At 49.3% G+C, this 10,359-nt stretch overlaps 1 protein-coding gene across 1 annotated transcript in view; it reads right to left on the reverse strand.

Annotated features, from left to right (window-relative positions):
• Positions 1-9,562, reverse strand: part of LINGO1 (leucine rich repeat and Ig domain containing 1) — a 70,815-nt gene extending 61,253 nt beyond the window's left edge. The window contains exon 1 of the mRNA XM_030456971.1: positions 9,392-9,562. The gene's annotated coding sequence lies outside the window, so the exon portion shown is untranslated. The remainder of the gene's footprint in view (positions 1-9,391) is intronic.
• Positions 9,563-10,359: the final 797 nt, after the last annotated feature.

The following is a 10,359-nucleotide window of genomic DNA, read 5'->3' on the forward strand; positions in this document are numbered from 1 at the left end:
AATATCAATGATGAAAGTCAATATTATTGCCTCCTTTGTTCCTGTTTGTTTTATTTGTAGATGAAAAGACCACTCAGCCCGTTTCCCCAGGATGTGGCTGGGAGCTGGAACAGCTCCTCTTGGCAAGGCTCGTCCAGGGCTGTGCTCTGATAAGAAATCATCCTGCACACATGCTTGCAAAAGGCTCCCTAAATCAACAGCTCTCAAAAGGAGGCATTGCCTTTGATTGATTCATAAAACTGGTGCTGCCTCTGTTCCCCACTCCAGTACCAGGCGAGGGAGGATTTAGAGGAGGGGGAAGGTGTAATGTGGGTGGAAGTGATTAACTGCGGAACACAGCACAGCGCTGGGAACGCTCCACACTTTGGCTGGGCTTGAAGCTCACACCTTCATCCTCCTCACCCAGCAGTTTAGCCCCCAAGATGGGCTCTGAGACCCCCTTCCAGGCTCCAGCACTGCCTCTCAGGCTGACCTTGGGTGAGACCCCCAGCACCAGTGCACCCAGGCAAGCACTTACAACGCTGCCTTATTCAGCAAGTCTGCTCCCTCTGCATGTTCTGAGTCAGAGCTGCTGATTTCAGTGACAAGGGACCTTTTATTCTTTGGTTTTTTCAAGCCCTATTAGACTCACAGAGCTAATGCAGCTAAGAGCCAGTGAATGGGATGCTAATTTTGGATCAGGACTGACAACATCAGGAGAGTGCTCCCCGGAGCGGCCCCACTCAGCAGCTGGATTGGGGAGCGGGTGGGGAGCTGGGGAGGGTGGATGTGCTCCCTGTGTCCCAGCCCCACAGCAAGGAGGGAGCAGTGGGATCCGGGTAGGGGGATGCTCCCCTGCTGCACAGCTTCCCACATGCAGAGCACAAGGGATCATCACAGACTGCTCTGGGTTGGAAGGGACCGCTAAAGGTCATGTAGTTCAACCCCCTGAGGTAAACAGGGACATCTGCTTGTTTTTTCCTGTTCCTAATACAGCCTAACATGTGGCTAGAAATGCCTCCATACCCTTCTGAGTCCCCAGTCCATCAGTAGAACCCATTCATGAGGGCAAACCAGCCCACTCACCCCCAGCTCCAAGTGCTCCTCTCCCTCTGCTGAATACAAACCAGCCCAGCCCCTCTCTATGCAAACGAGGACAAACTCTCCTGCTGCCTCTCTCCAAATGCAATGAAACCAGGAGAACTGGAAGCCTGGCAGGACTAATTATTCCAGTTTTTAAAAAGAAACCAGACTGTCCCAAATATTTCATAGAAGGTACTTTTTTAAAGCTTTTATAACTCCTTCATGCCTACACCCCACCCCCCCATGTGAGGCTGCAATTAAGCAGAAAGTATCAGTACAGAAACCCAAAGAAAAAAAGCTCCATGTGAGCTCAGCTTCTGCTTCTTCCCACTCAACATTGATGTGATATCCCAAGTTCTGGGTGCATGATACTATCTCCTGCCTCACGACAGAGAAGAGCTGTTTGACTGCTAGAAAACCTCAAGTACCTTGCAGCCTTGCTGGCATGGCACCCAGACTCCTGCCACAGTCTCCCGAGGTCCCTGCCAGGGCTCACAGGCACTGTAAAGGCCCCAGCATCAGGCACTTGACATCAATCCCCAACACCACAAATCTCTCTAGAGCTGCTGGTTGTGGCACCCAGGCTTGCACCAAGGGCCAGCAGGCCCCTGCCTAGCTTATTAGCATTTCCACAATGAATATTCTGCAAGTGTGCTACCAAAAATAGTAAAAACAACAACAAAAAAATCTCTTTACATTAGCAGCATGTGTCAGTCCTCGGGCTGAGACACTTGGAGAGAAATCTGATTTAATCTAGAGAGCTGGGTGAGAACCAGCTTAAGGTGTGGAAAAGAAACTTGGCCCACTGGGATGAAGGAGCAGACCTTCCATACAGCACCTACCAGAAGAGGCTACGGACACCATTCCCTCTGTTGCCTTCCTTCCCTCCAAACTTGTTCTCTCTCTCAGCTCTTTCCAACCACCCTGTTTACCCACAGCTTTTGAGTCAGCTGAAGACAAGAGCACCCCTAGCATCCCCAGCTTTCCTAAGCATCCTTCTTTGGCACTGCCTCAGCACTGCTGCTACTCTTACATGAGACACAAACATCTTTCTAGGGGGCACCTTGGGGGACAGCCTGGGGGTCCCAGGCAGCATCTCAGGCTGCACAGGCATCCAGCTCTGTTGCCTTATTTTCCCTCACTCTGAGCTACGAAATTGTTCAGCAAAATGAAGTTATTAGGAGAGGTAATATTCTCCACCTGACAACTTGCATTGCTCCAACAAGTGCTGACCTCTGCAGCACAGCACAGAACACTCCCAGGACAGACACCTTCTGGGAAATGAGCTGCCACCTCTTCCTTTCCTTCCCCTCTCCACCTCCTGACACTCCCAGGGCTCCCACTCAGCCCCTTCCCCTCTCCCAATCTTCCTGCACCTCCAGGTCCCCCCTGCATCTCCCTCCCTGCTCGTGGTCACTCACATGAGGGGTTTCTGGAGGATCAGATGGGGACCCTGGGGTGACCTCACTGACATTCATAGGCTTTTCACATAACTCGTGTTGAAAGCTTGCTTTTAAAAAGTTAAAACCCAAGACAGTCCTGTGACACAGAGGGGTCCTGAGACCCCTTGGGGGTAAGCCTGACCTAGGGCAAGTTTGTCGCTGTGCCACCAGAGCTAGCAAGAGCAGAGAGAAGAGGGAGGAAGTTTTGGATCATTTATGGCATGTACACTCAGAGATAAACATCCGTCATAGGTTCAGAGATTTGCTCAGTTTAAAGACTGAAAATTCATGCACTAGAAATCCACTCAGGTTCTCTCAGAATTAAATAAAAATTCTGACCACACCATCCAGCTCCAAGGTTCGTGGTCTCCCCGGAGGGAAGGTTCAGGCCTGTGCTGGGTGCTCAGGCTGAGATGCCCCATCCCAGCACCAGGTTCTGCTTTGCTAAAGGCTGCTGGGCAGGGCCAGGGGCTCTGTGCTCAACCCAGGGTGTCCAGCACCCAAAGTGTGGCTGCTGCCCATCAGCATCTGGCTGTCCCTTGTACTCGTTAGTGGGGAGACCAGTCTGAGAAACACAGCTTACACCCCCCTCTGCTGTCCCAGATTTCCAAGGAAAAACCAAACCACTTCATTTTCTAAATACCGTTCTTAGGAAAAAAAAAAAGAAAATCTTCAACTTTAGCAAATGGCACTCCAGAAGAAAATACCCAAACCTGAACCAAAACCAGATGGCTCTCACTGCTTGTTTGGTTTTTTGGTTTTTTTTTTTCAGGGAGGACTTCAACCAGCACGACCATTTCCCAGCAGAATTTTGTTTTGATAGAAGATTGCTAAGAATAAACACGTTTCAGGGCTTGATGCTGAGAAGCTGTTTTGACAGCAAACTGCTATTTCCAGGGTCCTTCCACTGGCTCTGTCAGCCCTGACACAGCAGGAACTCCTCTGACCGAGCATCCTTCACATGCAGCTTTCCCCATGCCCAACTTGCAAGGAGTGCCCATAGGAGGGAAGGGTGTCCAGGTTCATTCCTGCTTTACATAAAATGGGAAATGAGAACAAGAAGCTGGAAATACCTCTCTGCAAAGCTGGAAATACCTCTCCACCTGCCCCTCTCATGCTGGAACACAAGGCAAGGTGAGGACACGGGTCCCTTTTTTGCATGCATCATGTTGAGCCTATGCAGCTTGCTCTTTCCTTTGAGCAAAGAACAAGATGTAAAAGGGAAATTACATATCTGCATGCATGCAGATATGAGTATAAAAGCCAGTTCTGCCTCTCTCTCCTCTGAACCAGGCGTGGGATGCTGCCTGCCCTGGGTAAGCCCCTGTGCTCTGCCCCAAGTTCTGTCCCTCCCTCCTGGTGGCCCCACTCCTGAGGGCAGAGACCACAGCATAACCCCACCATCTCCTACCACCTTGGATAACATCCAGCTTGAACAATTCCCCTTCCCAGCTCTGGCATATAAAAGAAGATGCTTGAATCATCTTTTTTTTTTTTTTTTTTTTATCCCTTAGGAAACTGAGTTCTGCTCTTCAAAGAGAGATCCCTTTGTTCTCTCCCGAGGACTGACATCCTGGGAAATTGCCTCAGCCCATTCAGCTCTGATGTTTGCTGTCTCACACACTGCCTGCATCAAACTGACAGCTCACAGATTTCAGCTGAGGGTTTGTACGTAACAGTACAAGCTGAAACCTGCTCCTAGCTCTTAACTGTCCCAGCAAGAGTGCTGGAGGAAGGAGGCTGAGTTGGCAGAGAGTGCACAGCACCCTGTGATGGTGATAGAGACATCTCACAAAACACTGCCTTTGGAGGAAGCCTCCTGCCTGCCCTCCTCTGGAAGATGGAACTCCTCCTGCCCAGCATCTCCTGGGATGCAGTGCTCAGCTGTCCACGCTGGTTCGCTCCCTGCAGGCAGCACTTACCCCTCCTGGTTGCAAGACAAGCCACAGAATCAATCACAGAATGCCTTTGGTTGGAAGAGACCTTCAAGATCATGCAGTCCAACCTTTGACAAGCCAGAGCAAACCACCTGCCCAAGCAGAGCCATGCTGCCCCATGACAGAGCCCTCTCTTACCAAAGTCTCATTTTTGGATGCCTTCCCCCTCTTGTGCTGGCACGAGGGACTGAACGCTTTTCACCTGCTCTAGATCCTGGCTGAAAGCTTCCCTGATCACCTCATGCCCCGGGAGGGCTGGGCAGCTGCCCTGTGCTATGGAGGGGAAGCATCCCTACCGTGCTTGTGGCAAAGGAACCCAGGACTCAGCAGGACCCAGGGACACGTGCGTGTCCTACGCTCAGTGACACCACAGTGCCCAAGCTCGTGTGCCACCCACCCGGGTCATGTGGAAGGGGGGTGCTGGGGGACTGGATGCCAGGATGCTGGGCTTTGGCCTCTCCTCTGCTTTCCACTCATGCACTGTGGGTGAAACCAGAGAGAAATAAGGGCTGGAAACCTGGCATCCAAGAGGAGAGTGGGACAGACATGAAAGCACCATGAAGGTTTCCCCCCCCCTCCCTCCCTAAAGCCAGAGCTCAGCTGAGCTTACCCTTCATCTGATGTCTAAAAGCTATAAATCAGGCTGCAGAAGACAGAAAAACACAACTACCAAAATTTAGTGGAGCCACTGCTGAAAAGGACCAAAATGAACTGCTTACGAGAAGCCATTTTAGAAACAGAGCAGGCCTGTACTTAGCAGAGCATTGATCTGCTGACAGCTACTGGGACAGATTTGGGCCAGAGCACTTGGGAATCATTTGCAAGGATCTCTCAAGAAACACATGCATGCGAAAGCCCTCTGAAAAGCACTGCTGTAAAACACTGCTGGAGATGTCTGCAAGGACAGAGAGCACTTTCTGAACAGAGTGGGCTCACACCACCTCCAGGAAAGCCTCCTGGGGTGGGCAGTGCTGTGGGGGCAGCTCAGGCACAGCCCTTGCCCTGGGCTGCATCCCTGCACTGTGTCCCAGGCTCAGCTCCCCACAGCCAAGGTACAAGCTAAGGAGAAGGGCAGAGCAGGTACCCCATGGTTTGTGACTCTCCTGCCATGTGTGGAAAGAGAAGTGTCCCAGGTTCACCTTTCCTCCTGCCAGAAACCATTTTCCATCACAATTTCTGCTGTTTCAGGGGATAAGGCCCAAGGCAAGGGATGTAATCCTCCTTTTTTGGGGGATAAAAAAATTATTATTCTGAAGCCTGATTATCTCTGCAAGCCAGGGGGGTGGGCACAGAGAAGCCTCAGGAGACATGAGCACTACTGGACTCTGCCTGCCCTTCCTACCATGGGGACACAGCTCTGGGCTGCCCAGGAGCCTCTCACCCTTTTCCAAAGCAGTTATCATCTGAGATAACTCAAGGACAACCAAGGAAAGAAAAACTACCTCATTTTCAGAGGTGTTGAGAGCCTTTGGTGCTTACTGGCTTCAAATCCCAGTGCTCACTGCCCCCAGCCCTCGGTTGATTCTCACCATCACAGAGCAGCAGCAGAGGTTCAGATGACTTGGGAGACACGAGGGGCAGAGGCAAGGGGGGGATGCAGCCCTTCCTCTGCTTCCCAGCCCCCTTGTGCACGTAGCTCCTGCACTGACTGGATCAATAACACCAATTAATGGTTCATTGTTTGTTGTGGGGTTTTGGTTTTTATTCCCATTATTGACTGCACCTCCTTATGAACTCATATCCTTAGCAGATCTTAGGAACGATCCCAGAAAGATACCAAAATAAACCTGCCATAAAAAAAAGCAAGGAGCAAACCAATGCCTTTGCTTTAGGGGAACACAGCCTGTCCAACCATGCTTCAGAGAACACCTGAGGTCCTAAAATTGCTCAGGAGCCCACATTGAAAAGCATTGAAAAATGGGATACGATTTGTTTGGTGTATTTATTTATTTTTGCTTTCACACATCATTTATTTTAAAAGGCTAAAAACATGTTTATGGATTTAACATATTTAAATGGATCAAAATCTGTTTAACTAAAAGAGAAAACAACTCTCCCACCCTAAACTTCTTGTGGGCTGGGGCCTGCTTTTCAATCTTCCACCCACAGCAAATATTTCAAATCCCTTTTTAAGCTGAAAGGCTGCTTCTGGGGACAGACTGGGGAGAGGACCTTTGTGCAGTGCTGTTCCATCACTCCCTTCCATGTCTGCCTCAAGCACCACTTAGCCAGAAAGACTCAGGAACACCTGGGTAGTGGGGGTCAGCTGAGAGGGGACAAAAAAAAGGCATCTGTGTGTAGGGAGAGCATCCAGAGAAGATAAAAAAAAAATAAAGAGAAGCCTTCCTCCTCCTCCTCCATCAGCAGCTTTCCACAAGGAGGATCAATGCAGCCCACTGTAACTGCACTGTTGTTCCATTTTTAATTAATGAAAGAAAAAACTAATCATTGAATTAAACTTCTCATTACTCCAGCTGAATACCCACTAAGTAAATTTAATTACTGTACAAATTGGGTTTCTCCCTGCCTGTTTCATTAGCTACTGATAAAGATGAAGGTGGAGAGGAGGAAAAAAGATGGAAACAGAAAATGGAAGATGGGAATAACAAACACAAAACCAGAGGTAAATGATTCAGCAGGCTCAGGGACTTCCAGGGGAAGGGCTTGGGGAAAGACCATTCCACCCCTTTCAAACCAGGCTGGAGAGAGATTCCTTGTGGAATGAGCCCCTCTTCCTCCATTTCACCTCCTGCAGAAGAGCAGACAGAGGCTGGGGCACAACCTGCTCCCCTCCAAGTAACGGCAGACGCTGATTTTGGATCTGCTACAACCCTTGCTCCCTCCTGGTCTTGCAGAGCTCTGGGCAGCCAAATTTTGCCTCTGCAAACAGAGGCAGGAACCCTGTGATGCTGCAGCAGGGAGCGACTGCTGACAAAAGCACGGGGAGCACAGGAGGAGGGCTATCAAACGCCTGCTGTCCCACCACGTAGAGACACCTGCCTGGCACTCTTTGGATTTCAAGCCTTTCTGCTGGGGTGAGAGCCCTGTGCCCAGGTTCCCGGCAGCTGGGGGTGAGCTGACAACACACTCCTTGGAGATCAGAGGAGGATGAGTGCCTGCAGCCCCCCACCACAGCAGCACAGGTCTTGTTCACAGCCTGGTTTTTATATTTCTAAAGCCATTACCCCTTGTCCTGTCACTACCCTCTCTGGTGAAAACCCCACCCCAGCTTTCCTGTAGGCACCCTCTGTGTACTGGAAGGCTGCTATAAGGTCTCCCCAGAGCCTTCTCTTCTCCAGGCTAAACAGCACCAACTCTCTCAGATTTTTTTTTTTTTTTAAATTGATTGGAAACAGAAGTGCTGAGTTACTAACAGCCTGAGTCCTCTTTTTACCTCTGCTGTCAGAGTGGTTGCAAAGAATGTTTATCAATATGGTGATGGATGAAATATAAATATAAATAAATATAATAAAAATATAAATATAATAAAAATATAAATATAATAAAAATATAAATATAATAAAAATATAAATATAATAAAATATAAATATAATAAAATATAAATATAATAAAATATAAATATAATAAAAATATAAATATAATAAAATATAAATATAAAAATAAATTTGATATGTTATATATGATATGATATATAATCTATAATCTATAGTATGCAATCTATAATATGTAATATATAGTATGTAATACATAATTATTTTTTTTTCCTGCTCTCTCCCCAGCCCAGCAGGCTCCTTCCTCAGAGAGGAAGCCAAGCCTGGCTGCAAACCATTTCCAAGCAGACCAGAAGGTCACTTCAGTGTCCAATCGATCCCCCCTAAACTGGACTTTCTCAAACACTGGATAGGGAAAGCACCGAGATAACAGGCACAGATGCCATGGGGAACAGACAGGGCTGGTGGAGACCTGCCATGAGGTCTCATCCTCACCTCACCATGAGGTCTTGTGGCACTCAGAAGGAGCCAGCAGAGACCCGGGGCCACCACTGCATCCTCAGGGCTCCATCTCATTCCCAGGAGGATGCTGTCTCCCAGGTGGACCCAGCACAGCAGGCACAACATTGGACGCCCCCAGAGCCCCTCCTGCCACCCCCGAACTCACTGGGACAACGTGTTCTGCCACCACAGGCTCTACCCCTCCCCAAAACAAACCCCAAAGGCAGCGATGCTCAGCAGCAGCTCCGCCTCCTTTGCATGCACAAGGCGATCAGCTCGGCTCGCTGGGTTCTGCAGCCACCACTTCCCTCTGCTCAGACCTAAATCCCTCCTTCTGCCCACGAACCCAGAGGTCCCGGCGTGGAACACCCATTCCTCCCCCAGCAGCAACGTATTCTGAGGATTTGGGCTGGGAAGGCAAGGGGAGATTTTCTCCTTCACTGGTTTTTTTTGTTTGTTTTTATTTTTTTATTGAGAAAAGTAATTTGGGGTTAACTGAAGCTTTTTGTTGTTTTGTGATTTGTTTTTTTTTTCCCCAATTAGCTAAATTTTAAAATCCTGGTAATAATCTGGGCCTGAACGAAACATTTTGTTTGGTCTGAAGTAAAGCTTTCATTTTGTTTGTAGGTGGCTTCCCCCCCCACCCCCCCACATCGAAAAAAAATTAAAACCTCGAAAAAAAATGCAAACTGAAATGTCATCTCCAAACAGATGGCTGAAAGGTTTCATTTGGAAAATGTCAAAATGAAACTTTTTAGCATTTCACTTCCCCACCCCCAGCCCAAACCACTTGCTAAATACAACCTGAGTTCGTGAGCTGTTTCTGTTGACTGAAACCTGGATTTTTGCAGTGCATAAGTTGTCCTCTCAATGCCTTTTTTTTCTTTTTGGAGGCCTCCTCTGAGCATCCTGCTGCAGAGGGGGAAGCCAACCCTTGCAGCGTGTCCTTCCCCTGGGAAGTGGCACAGGAAAGGAGGACAAAAGCCAAGGGACTCACCGTGGCAGCAGATCTCTGCAGCTTTGTTCTGGGTGCTGGAGGGGCTTCCCGTGCAGCAAAGGGAAGGAGGGGTGCTGCAGCCCCAGGTGGGAAGGACAAGGTGGTCCTGCCTGTCTCATGAGACCCAACACGGAGAAGCAGGGCACCTCACTCAGCCCTGGACACACAGCCCTGCAAGACAGGAGGATGAGGAGAGCGTGAGAAGTTGCTGAAGGGAAAATATATTCAACCTGGGGGGAGGTGTTGGGTGCTGAGGCCAAGGAATTAGGAGTTTGGGCAAGGTGGTTCCATGCAACACTTTTCTTCTCCTCTTGCCTCGCTCTTGGGTTGCACTCATCCATCAGCTTGCTAGCACTGGACAACGCAAGAGATAAGCAGGAGGATCATAGAATCATAGACTGTGAGGGCCTGGAAGGGACCTCTGGAGATCATTGAGTCCAACCCCCCTGCCATAGCAGCATCACCCAGGGCAGGACACACAGGGACACATCCAGGTGGGTTTGGAGACTCCACAACCTCTCTGGGCAGTCTGGGCTCCCTCAGCCTCATGGGAAAGAAGTTTCTCCTCATGTTGAGGTAGAACTTCCTATGTTCTAGCTTCAAGCTATTATTCCTTGTCCTGACCCCTTCCAGAGTTCTTTCAGTCTTTCTTCAGAGGAGAGATGCTCAAGTCCCTTCATCATCCTTGTATCTCTCCCTTGGACTCTCTCCAGTAGGTCCCTGTCTCTCTTGAACCAGGAAGCCCAAAACTGGATCCAGTATTCCAGGTATGGTCTCACCAGGGCAGAATAGAGGGGGAGAAGAACTTCCCTAAATCTTCTGGATATCTGAAGCATCTTGCCAGCAGTAAACCCAAGCCAAGGGACCTAGTCCCACATCCAGAAGGGGTTGCTACCTCCCACACATGGTCATCAGTTCTTGCCCACACCACGGCAGCACTGGCAGGCAGACATTGCAGAAGGCTTTGC

Source organism: Calypte anna, chromosome 10 (assembly GCF_003957555.1).
Source record: "Calypte anna isolate BGI_N300 chromosome 10, bCalAnn1_v1.p, whole genome shotgun sequence".
NCBI lineage: Eukaryota > Metazoa > Chordata > Aves > Apodiformes > Trochilidae > Calypte > Calypte anna.